Source organism: Pogoniulus pusillus, chromosome 28, assembly GCF_015220805.1.
Source record: "Pogoniulus pusillus isolate bPogPus1 chromosome 28, bPogPus1.pri, whole genome shotgun sequence".
Taxonomy (NCBI): Eukaryota; Metazoa; Chordata; class Aves; order Piciformes; family Lybiidae; genus Pogoniulus; species Pogoniulus pusillus.
The window spans coordinates 12,752,752-12,765,329 of NC_087291.1; positions in this window are offsets into that span (position 1 = coordinate 12,752,752).

The following is a 12,578-nucleotide window of genomic DNA, read 5'->3' on the forward strand; positions in this document are numbered from 1 at the left end:
AGAATGCTGATTACTACCATTCCCAAATTGTGTTGCATCAACATTTTGGTACCTCCATGATTATCTAGGACAATATTTGGGTTATTTGTTGCTTTAAACGCTGTAATTAGCAGCTCTAGTATGTTTTTAAGAGTAATATTTGGCTGAGGAGGTACAAAGAAGTGGCATATGCTTTGATTTGTTTCTAGGATAGAAGTGGCTTAGTTATGTGTATGTTTATTTTCATTTTCTTCTTGTGTCTCTTCGTCCTCTCTTTAGCCTTTCCTACCTGCCTGAACAAACACACTTTCACTTCCACCATCAATATTTCATTCTCCTGACATTCAGCATCATTCATATTCCTTGCATTCCTTTTCTGCAGTGCATGCTTGCTCACTCTTATAACAAAAAACACACATCGTGGTTAAGCGACAGAGGTCAGCACTAGTCTTGCGTCACAGGTCAACCAAGATCACTTACATTCTTTATCAGGGTCATTTCTACTCCCTGGGTGGGATATGAACTTTTCTTTTTCTTAGAGAGGAAACAGCACAGATGTTCACCACTCCTTGTTCCGAATTTCTTCTGCATGGTACACCATCATCTTTCATGTAAATGTCCAAAACAGCAAGGCTGAATCACCCATACCTTGCCCTAGTAGCTATGTTCAGTATTCCAACAGCAAAGCAACTGCACAGTGTATTTAGATACACTTGAGCTGTATATGAAAACTTCATTCCATGTTTTTTGTTACATTTTGAGGCATTTCCAGTATTCTTAACACATGTTTATGAATTGTTCCAAATATTTATTTCTGGACTTTCACAGAGAGATACATATTTTTCTGTTGTATGTGATTTTATACTTCCAAACATAACTTAATATCATAAGTATTGGGTCTGTTTGTTTTCTGCTAGATTTGTGTAAAATCCTATCTGGATGAAATTAGTGTAGGTTTAAATTTTTGCATCTTTTGTGAGAATTTCTCTATAGTAAAAGATTAAAAATAATCCTTTTTGTCTTTTATTTTCCCTTTGGCTTTAGGAAAGCAATGTTGATAGTATTTCATATTATTTTTGTATCTGATTGATTCTAAAGGGAACAAGGTATTAATTATGTTCTCACCACCAAGTATTTCTCTTTCATGGGCAAGTGAGGTAACATGCAAGAAGTTCTGTTACTAATCTTCCCATTCACAACTACATTTTTTGCCAGTATGTGTCAGCAGCATCCCATCTAGGCAGTTTTGTCAAAAACATTTCCTAGAAGATGTGTCATTCTCTATTCTGGTTTACTCCATGCTTACCTTTTTTATTCCCAAAAGATGGAATATGAAAGAAGGAGTAGGAAGAAAATAAAAAGGGACACCAACCTAACCCACAGCTAACATGTATTGAGAAGTTTCAACATGTCAGATGCTTTCTTCTACTTTGCAAAAAAAACCCAAAACAGTTTTGTTGGTTTTCCTGTAAAACCAGACATTCCTCACTGTTGTGCTCACTTGATTCAGGAAGCAACTTCTTCTCTTTGTTGTCAGGCACCAGCACAACTGATGAGCCCTTTGGGTTCTCTCTTGAGCACCTGCATGATGCAGCTCTGTCTGCACTAGTAAGCAGTGCAGCACAACAGGAACTGATCATAAAATGGTTTCGGTTGGAAGGAACTTCAAAGATCATCTTGTTCCAACCCCCCATGATAGGCAGGGACACCTCCCACTAGAACAGGTCACTCAAGACCTCATCCAACCTGGCCTTGAACACCTCCAGGGAGGGAGTAGGCACAACCTCCCTGAGCAACCTGTGCCAGTGATTCACCACCCTCACTGGAAATAACTTCTTCCTAACATCTAGTTCAGATCTCCCCTCTGTCAGTTTAAACCCATTACTCCTTGTTCTGTCATTACAAGACCATGTAAATAGTCCCTCCTCAGCCCTCCCGTAGGCCCCCTTCAGCCACTGGAAGGCCACTCCAAGGTCTCCTTGAAGCCTTCTCTTCTCCAGGCTGAAGAGCCCCAACTCTCATAGCCTGTCCTCATAGCAGAGCTGCTGCAGCCCTCTGAGCATCTTCTTGGCCCTCCTCTGGGCTCGCTCCGACAGTTTGATGTCCTTCTTGTGCTGGGGGCTGCAGAACTGCACACAGTACTCCAGGTGTGGTCTCAAGAAAGCAGAGCAAAGGGGCAGAAATCGCCTCCCTTGCCCTGCTGTCCACGCTGGTCTGGCTGCAGCCCAGCACACGGTTGCCATCTGGGCTGCATGTGCACACAGCTGGTTCATGTTGAGCTTTTCATCAACCCAACCCCCCCAGAGTCCTTTTTCCTTAGGGCTGCTCTCAGCCATTTGCCACCCAGCCTGGATTTGTGCTTGGAATTGCACTGTCCCAGGTGCAGGACCTTACACTTGGCCTTGCTGAATTTCTTGAGGTTGGCCTGGGCTCACCTCTGCATCCTGTCAAGGTCCCTTGGGATGGATCTCCTCCCTGATCTCTACAGCAAGCTGGTTGGCACTGAGGCTCCCAACTCATTTTGCAAAAGTTGCAGGAGTTCTAACATAACTGCTTGTCAGGGTGTTGGAATAAACTAGGTGTAAATAAGACCAGCAAGCAGAATCCTGAAGTATTTGCATGAACACGTTCTTAAAATTGCTCTCTTACTTCAAACCACCAAATAGAGTAGATTATGTCTTATGTGTTGGGAAACAGTGTAAATATTTTCATGTATGAGTGTGCGTGTGTGGGGGGTGTCTATAGATCTTTTTTAGTCTTGCTGAAGATGTCTCAATGGGGTTACCAATTCAGACATAGTTAATGGGTGCTATTGTTTAAGCTGAGTAAAACCTCCTGCCGTTGTACAGAACTGTGTAGATGCACCCTGTATGAGTTGGATGTGAGGTTTGTGTCACCACAATGTGGCACACTTGCTTCACATGTGTGCTTCTTGACGAAATTACTCCCTTTATTTCTCAGAATTTTCATCATTTGACCCAGAAAGTTAGAATGGAGAAAAACCTGCCCAGTTACTTTCTTTTAGCCTGGTATAGCACCCTAAAGCCACATGTAAGTGTGAGCCATCAACTTTGTATTTCTGCTCTAAATATTCTACTGTTCTTTAAGTCCACAAGATTTCAGGATGCATACTTGTATTATTTATCTCTGGTTTTGAAGACATAATGCTTCATAACTCATCCTTCCTGTGGTGGTTTGGGTGTTAACTGCTCCTCCACACTTTGGAAATCACCCAGACTAGACTCAGGCAGCTCTAGAAATTTGCGTGCAGCTTATATGTACAGCTTAGCTCAATACACGAGCAGATATTTACAGTATATACACTTATATACATAAATATACAAGGTAAAAGGTACTACAGAAGCACAAGCCCTCTCAGAAACCTGAGTCCTCAGGAGGGGCTCCCAACCACCCTTCCAGCTTCCCCCACCCCTCTCAACCTTACCCCAGTCCCAAAGAAGAATGGAGGTTCAACCAGGAGGTTAGGAAGCAAAGTGAATTAATCAGAGAGATGGCAGAGAGGCTAGAGAGAAGTGCACCTCTGTCAGTGCCCCAACTCCCTTATCTATGTTTGGATTCTCGTTCCTGAACATCTCAGCAAGCCTATGAGTGAAGTAGACATCAGCATTGTTCCTCTTTCACAGCCTGTGATCTAATCCTTTTCACCAGAACATTCTAGCTAGCTTCAAACTAGCACACTTCCGAATGTTTTTACTACAAAGTTTTTGTAAACCAGAATCAGCTGTGCAGATTTGTTAAATGATCATTAATGCTGGAGTAGGTTGTTTGGTCGAGTGAAAACCTAGGTGCAAGAATTTGGTGATTTCTGTAAGCAGAACGACTATGTGAGCACAGGAAAAATGAAATACAGATATCTAGAGGAACAGCAGGCTTGTCATCACTCTGCCTAACACTTGCATCACATTATAATCCTGAAAGAGCTTGCTGCCCTATTTCCATTAATTTGGGTGACTTATTTTGGCTGTTGCATAGTCCAAATCTTGCAGAGTCCTGGTGTTTAATTTAAAATTTTATGTGCTTTGAAAAATTGTATAAGGCAAGAAATATTCTTTCACTTTTAGCTCACATTTACACTTTTAGAGCTTCCATCAGCTTTGGCAAAATGGAGATTAGTTTGATCCAACTTCTGAAGCCGGGAGCTAGGCCAAGGCTCCGGTAGTCAGAGATCTGCGAAAGCGTGTTGCTGTTCTATTACCTGACACTTTTGGCCCTATTTTCAAGATTTTTTACACTCTTTATATTTTGATGTGTGTATAGGGCTCTTATTTTCTTTTTCTCTGAGCCTGGAATCTGATACAATTTTCACTTACCATCTTTTGCACATCACTAAATGTGTTACGAAGCAGTTCCTCAAGCCCACCTCTCCTACTCTGGGACTATGCCAACAAACAAGTGGTTGAACTGGCTTGACAGTGGACATTCCCATCTCCTGGGGTATTTCATCTTAATTAATAGACCAAGCCTGAACTTTGGCAAAATGCTAATACTTTAAGGGAGTGTCCTTTGTTTCACCCCATCACTTTTCTCAGCACCTGAACATTGGCTCTGAGTGGAAAAACATTTCCTATAATATGCAGATGTACACTTGAGCATTACTACTTCAGCTATAATCAGTCAAACTAGGAGGAATGGTCCAATTATTCCAGAAATTTGAATTTATTGAATCAGTATCTGTGTATTGAGTTTGTAACAATGTAACTGGCTCTGCTGAAACTATTAAGATGTTTTAAAACACGTGAAGGGGATTCACTTATCCGCCTGTTTCTATACTTCTTTTGCAAACAGTATTTGAATTAATTTATCAGAATATTCCATCTGAAATAATCTTTGCAGACATCAGTTCCTATTTGGGCAACTTTTTGTTAATTTCTTCTTAATGTTATATGCAAGGAATCATTTCAGAAGTGTCTTTGAAGGGCATAGAAAGGCAATAAGTTCATACAGAAAGCTTAACAGAAGAAGCTGTATCAGTTTATTTTCAGGTAGAGCCATTATAATAAGGGGGAGACAAAGGATCCTTTTTTTACTCTTTCAGCCATGTGTTGTTTAGTTTTTCTTTTCAATTAACTGCAACCAAAAACTGTCATATGGTTGAATTCCATCTTCAAGAAATGATGCAACCTTTGTAAGTTGAAGGTATCTAGACATTCCTGTTCTCCTGCAGAGAAAAAAAAACACAGGGAAGAAAGAAAAGGGGAAAAGTTGATAATTGGCCTTGGAACACTTGTGATAATCAGAAAAAGAACAACAAAAAATTCAAAAGATAAAGCAATTCTTTTTTTTCCAAATGATGCTACCCTAATTCTCCTATTCTAAATGAAATGGGACAAAAAAAAAAAAAAAAAAAAAAGGTGATGTTGCTAAGGATAAAGTTCATTCAGTCAATGCTGTGAAAGAATTAGTGGGAAATTAAGATGCTGTTGCTTTGTTTTCTGATCTAAGTTGATTTAGTATGATTTAGTATGCAACTTTAGCAGTATCTACCATGACAATATTATGTAGTAGTTTTGAGATTTAGCATTGTTCAGAAGAATATGCTGTTTTTCAAATGATGGAGATTGTTTTCTTTCCTTCCCTGTTTGGAATTATCAACATAGATCTGTTTTGGAGATGTTTTCTTAGTACCCAGGTACACTTTGCTACCATTAACACTCACCCCCCAACCTCCCCCGCTTTTGTTCCTCTTCCTTCACACCCCTGTCAATGATCGTTTTCAGGGAAAGAGAAAGGAAATTAGAGGTACGGTGTGTAGGGAACTCTTGACTTCCTTGGCAACCCAACAAGAAATAAATTGAACTCAAATGACTTTGTCAATTTGTTGCAAATGTTTTCAGCTAGTTCTCCAAGGCTTTTCCCTTGACATCAGCAAAACTTCTCCCCTTTTTTTGGTTCACCTTTTCACAAATGTCTTACATCACACTTGTGTGCTTCAGCTTGACAGGTCACAGAAAGTATAGACTAGCCTTTCACCTCCAGCTGCCCCTTCTCTAGACTTCCTCTAAGCAATATTGGCTTCTGCAGCTAAAAACTGCTTTTCACATATAATGAAATTCACAAGTGCATTGGAGGAAATGTGAGTTGGTTTTTTTTTTCTGCCCCCACAATTTCAATAGCAGTTTGTTCCTTTAAAAGGCAAATTGCAGAAAGGAGTAACTTTGAAAGCAAACTGAAAATATAAAGACAGGAAATGAGTCTGTGACTGTATAACTGAGTTCATAAATGGGTCCTTTTTTGGTATGAAACTGGGCTTTTAAAGTAGAAAAATCACCTACTTAACAAAACCATTCTGTTTTAGCACTGCAGGAGCATGAAATGAATCCATGTTTCTTTCTAATATATCATTCAGTCTATCAAACTATTTCCAAATGACCAGAGTTCTAGCAGTGCAGCAGAAGGTTCCATACCTCTGCTGGGATGGTGAATTTCTTCATATAATCCTTTGAATTTCCTTTTTCATTCAGGTTTACAAATATGCCTATAAATCTGAAGGTGAGACAAGCATATTCTTTCTCAAATTGTGAACTGCAGACACACTAACTTCCCTCAGAAACCCATTTCAGCTCTTCTGTGGCGAGGATTTCTGCATTTTAATGCATTCAGACATAGTTTGCCGTGCAAGTCTCAGAATGTCTGTACATGCTCGTTCCACATCAGTGGTTGTTCAGAATCACCAGGGTTGTCCCTAGGCAGTTACAGTGCTATCATGTCAAAAGGCATTGATAGAACACTTAACTCAGTTTATTAGCATGACATTCAAAACAACTTTTGCATGCATTGTTTAGGGCAGTATGCAACCATCATAAACTGTCATAGTTACTTTCTTGCTTGGCTCCATCTCCCAGGTGAAAAATAGAAGTAATCAGTTGCTTCATTGTACCTCCTCTCCCAAAATCAGTAAGCAAAAAAACATGTGCACACAAAGCATGCCTGTTGTAAAGTGGTTCTGTAGGATTGAGATTTAATTGGCCAAAAGGATTCTTCAAGATATCCTAAATTTTATGCTCTTTCAGAAGTAGTCTTGTTTTCTTTTTCTGAACTTTATGGTGAGTGGCTCCCAAGGCAGCTAAATAGGAGCCAGCAGTGTGCCCAGGCAGCCAAGAAAACGAGTGGCATCCTGGCTTGGATTAAAAATGCTGTGGCCAGTGGGAGTAGGGAGGTGATTGTCCTCTTGAATTCAGCTTTGGTGAGGCCATGCCTCGAGTATTGTATTCAGTTTTGGGCACCACAATACAAGAGAGATGTGGAGGTGCTGGAGTGGGTACAGAGGAGGGCAACAAAGCTGGAGAAGGGCCTAGAGAATAAATCTTATGAGGAGCAACTGAGGGAGCTGAGGATGGTTAGTTTGAGGAAGAGGAGGCTGTGGGGAAATCTCATTGCTGTCTACAGCTACCTGAAGGGAAATTGTGGAAAGGCTGCTGCTGAGCTCTCCTCACAAGTAACTGGAGACAGAACAAGAGAGAATGGCCTCAAGCTGAGGCTAGGGAGGTTTAGATTGGACATTAGGAAAAAGTTTTTCATAGAGAGAATGGTCAGGCACTGGTATGAGCTGCCCTGACAGGTGGTGGAGTCACCAACCATGGACGTGTTCAAGGATGGTTTGGATGTGGTACTTAGGGGTATGGTTTAAGGTGAATCTTGTAGAGTAGGGTTCTAGGTTGAACTTGGTGATCCTGAGAGGCTTTTCCAACCTGGATGTTTCTGTGATTCTGTGATCAGTTTCTTACTGTGATATGGAAACAGCTTTTCTTCCAATTCAGAGGTTTGAGCAGAAAGAAATACTGCAGTGTAAAATATTAATGGGAAATTTTATAGCTTTGGGTTACCTCAGATTGTATTGTGTGTCACAAGGTGAAAGTCCTCCATAGCAACTGTATCTTGCAAGCAAGCAAGTGGAAAATAAAGACCACAACTTTATCTGAAGCCTGTGGACCTGGCACTTAAGGACATGGTTTAGGATTAGAGTCATAGAATAGAATCATAGAATCAACCAGGCCATAAGAGACCTCCAAGATCATCCAGTCCAACCTAGCACCCAGCCCAAGACAATCAACTAGACCATGGCACTAAGTGCCTTATCCAGTCTTTTCTTGAACACCTCCAGGGACGGCAACTCCACTTAAGTCTGTAACTGATTTTTTGTTTATTTGGTTGTGGGCTTTTTGTTTTGTTTTGTTTTGTTTTGTTTTGTTTGGGTTTTGTTATTGTTTGTTTGGGGTTTTTTTTTGTTTTTTTTGGTGGGGTTTTGGTATGTTTTATTTGATTTTTGTTTGTTTTCAATCTTGTAGGGAGCTGTGGCGAAGGGAGTGACAATTAGGTTTTGCCTTTTGGCGCAGTAACAAAACAGACTGCAATCTCATGTCACAGTTAGCTTCTAAGAAAGGAAGATATAGAAGAAATAGTGTATGTGGAGAGAGAGTGGAGGAGGGTGTTAACGGCAGGTTTGCCTTGCACTTTTTTATACAGCAAAAGTGGCCCTGTGCTGAGTCATTGTACTGGGAGGCTGAAAATGGCAGATCAAAAAAGCCTGACTTGTATTTGTTTTGGCATTTAGTTATGGTCAGCAAAACCTGTGAAGCTATCATATTGCTTCTTCCTCTCAATTTTGTTTTTAAAGGTGATTTTGCCTGTCTGTCATCTTAGAATGTGGTTTTTGTTTTTTTCTTTTCCAGTCTTTTGATAGGTTATGTAGGAATGGTGTTTTCATTATTCCTGGGGATGGGAATTTGGAGTAATACTATAATTGCCTTCATTGACAGATGAATTATATATATATTTTTTTAAAGGAAAAAAGAATGGACTGGATAAAATCTTAAACCTATTGCAATATAATTCTGGTTTGTGGTGTTTTAGAGGAAAAAATGTCTTTTTGAGTAAAATAGAATAGACTGGAAACATCTTTAACTTATTTAAATATGATATTCTTTATTCTGTCTTAGAGAGGGAATTTGGTTTTTAAATTCTGACCCAAATTCCACCAGGTCGCAATTATTCAGTTTATGTTCTTTCCAATGAGACCTGGGCAGGCTGGAGAGCTGAGTGAAGGCAAATCTTAGGAAGTTCTATAAGGACAAGGGTAGGGTCCACCTCTGGGGAGGAGTAACAACAGGCACCAGTACAGGTTGGGGGCTGCCCTACTGGAAAGCAGCTATGTGGAGAAAGACCTTGGAGTCCTGGTTGAGAGCAAGTTCTGTACGGGCCAGCAATGTGCCCTTGTGGCCAAGAGAGCCAACGGCAGCCTGGGGTGCATCAGGAAGAGTGTCCAGCAGGACCAGGGAGGTCCTTCTCCCCCTCTACTCTGCCCCCGTGAGACTATGCCTGGAATACTGTGTCCAGTTTTGGGCTCCCCAGTTCAAGAGAGACAGGCACCTGCTGGAGAGCGTCCAGAGAGCCATGAGGATGACTGTGGGGACCTGAGAGCATCTGCCCTACAAAGAGAGACTGAGAAACATGTGGCTGTTTGGTCTGAGGAAGAGAATACTGATAGGGGATCTGATTAATGTATGCAAAATATCTGAGGTGGGTGTCAAGTGGATGGGGCCAATATCTTTTCACTGGTCAAAAGTGATAGGAAAAGGAGCAATGGCTACAAATTGGAACATAGAAGCTTTACTTCAGCATGAGGAGAAACTTCTTTACTGTGAGGGTGACGGAGCACTGGGACAGGCTGCCCAGAGGGGTTGTGCAGTCTCTGTCACTGGAGACTTTCAAACCCTGCCTGCATGCATTCCTGTGTGAACTACCCTAGGGGATCCTGCCTTGGCAGGGGGGTTGGGCTTGATGATTTCTGGAGGTCCCTTCCAACCTCTAAATTTCTGTGATTCTGTGAATATGAAACACAGCCTTCTCCAATAGATTTTGAAATCAAAATTAAGATACTCTGCCTACATCATAATTAGGTCTACAGAAATTACTTCAATGTAAAATTAAATAATCACTCTTTATCCAGTCTTAGACTTTTTAAAGCACAAAACCTTTGAGTGATTTGTAAAGATAAATCAACTAAAAGTTAGTTGTAGTATTTCTTTCCATAAGATGTTCAATCATTTTTACTAGGTTTGTTTTCTTTGGTTGGTTGATTGGTTTTTAAACTTCTCATGCTTAATTAAACAGAACATTCTTGGTGAGATTTTTTTCTGGACCGTTTTCTTTAGAGTATATTTGAATCATAGAATCATAGAATCAACCAGGTTGGAAGAGACCTTCAGGATCATCCAGTCCAACCTAGCACCCAGCCCTAGCCAGTCAACTAGACCATGGCACCAAGTGCCAGGCTTTTCTTGAACACCTCCAGGGATGGTGACTCCACCACCTCCCCGGGCAGCCCATTCCAATGCAAATCACTCTCTCTGTGAAGAACTTCCTCCTAACATCCAGCCTAGACCTCCCCTGGCACAACTTAAGACTGTGTCCCCTTGTTCTGTTGCTGGTTGCCTGGGAGAAGAGACCAACCCCACCTGACTACAACCTTCCTTCAGGTAGTTGTAGACAGCAATGAGGTCACGCCTGAGCTGCTGCTTCTGCATGCTGCACACCTTCAGCTCCCTCAGCCTCTCCTCACAGGGTTTGTGTCCCAGGCCTCTCATCAGCTTTGTCGCCCTCCTCTGGACACCTTTCAGTATCTCAACATCTCTCTTGAATTGAGGAGCCCAGAACTGGACACAGGACTCAAGGTGTGGCCTGACCAGTGTTGAGTACAGAGGAAGACCGTACTGGCCACACTGTTCCTGATCCAGGCCTGGATGCCATTGGCTGTATGTATCACCTTAACTTCTTCTGGCCAGGTGAGCACTCATATATAGTAAGATTTGAAAGCTGGAGTAATCTGTGTGAGCAGCAGTACTTTCTAAATGGTTCCGTTTTCCACAGAAGAGGAGTTGAATTTAGTATACATGAGTTATTTTTATCAGATGTCTAAAGGTACTTAAATGTGTTCATGTACAGAATATCACTAGAAATATTCTCAAAGCTGGGCAGGGGTACGTATCCTTGTGGTGACTTTTCATCCAACTATGTCTAATTTCTACATCATATTAAAATTCTTGCCTTACCACTCTGCCCTTCACCACACACAATGTTGCAAGGCCATCCATTCCTAAAGCCAGGGAGGAGATGTAAAAGCATTTCAGCTTATAAACACACACCAGACAAGCTCAGATACAGCTCTGCTGCTCAAACTGCAACCAGAGTCTCAGGCAAGGTTTTTCGCCCTTATTCTTCTGGGGTATACTAATTAAGCAAGGTTCAGAGCATAGTTACCTAAATAGTACATCAAGAAAAATCATGAGTGAATTGATTTACAGCTCTCCTAATTGTGTTGACATCATATCTGCCCATTTCTTATGTGTGCCGAACAAATGAGTTTAGCTCCCTCTCCACTGACTTCTGCATCACTGCAGAAACTCATGAGACAAAACGAAAGAGTAGTGGTAGTAGTGTCCTTTTTAAATCTGCCTAGGGCTTGAAAGTAAGATTCAGCTTTACCATGCTTTTTTGCTGTCTGGTTTTGCCCATGCTTTTAAAATTAGGACTGCTGCCAGTCAGTAGAGAGCCAGGGTACCTTCTGGGGTTGATTGCACCTAAGTAGTTTTTGGGTGAAGTTCTTCAATTTTGTGTCAAAATCTTCAATCTTGTGTGAAGAAATTGAACCAAAGGACTGAGGGCTAAACTGAGTGATTGAACCACTTACCTGTGCTCTGTCTCTCTGGCTCAGTAGGCATACAGAGCAAGCAGAAGGTACAACAATCTCCTGCAGTTTTTACTTGAAAATGAATAACATTTTTAGACACTCAGAGCTGAAGGTGATTAGGGTTCAGAGTTCAGGGTAGGAAAGAGTCTCCTTTGCTTCCACATCATTGAGTGGCATGTCTCTTGAGCAGCTTGGGTGAATCACTCAGCTCTTTGCCTGTATTTACCAACTGGATTTTGGCACTCTTAAAACTCTGTGTTTGTTGTGGAGCCCAGACACTTTAGACAGAGTATCTAAAGGTGTATTTGCCTTCACCTCTTCAGCTCCCAGTGCCTCTGATGGTCTGTAAGGGTTAGATCTCTGCTACCTAAAAAGTAAAAGTAATCTTTATAATTTTGTGTGTGTTTGTTTGTGCAATTTTTAAAGTTCTCTGAAACACCAAAGACATTTTTTGTCCCAGGGCTTTATGCATTATAAAAGTTCATTTCCTATCACCGAAGCATCATGTTCCTGGCAGGAATATGCTGCTAACTTCTAGCTTGATTAATAAAACTCCCCAAGCTGCCTGAGTTCAGACCTGGGTCCCTCACATAAGCCTTTTTAAGGAATATTGTTCCACACCTATTTGCCAGCTGTTTCCTTTCTGACCTTTCCTGTTGCTGAAGCCTTTATCCACCCTCAAGAAAGCTTGCAGTTCATTTTACACATCTCCCTGGACATGCATTATCTCCTACACTCCAAGCTTTGTTCCTTTCCATAACCATCCTGCTCTCTCCACCCAGCAGTGTTATGGACTCCTGAGATCAAGGCACATTCTCTTTCCATGTGTCATTGACTTGGATGCTAGGTAGGTAGTTTAGCATTTCTAGTCAATGCAATAATAATTTTTGCT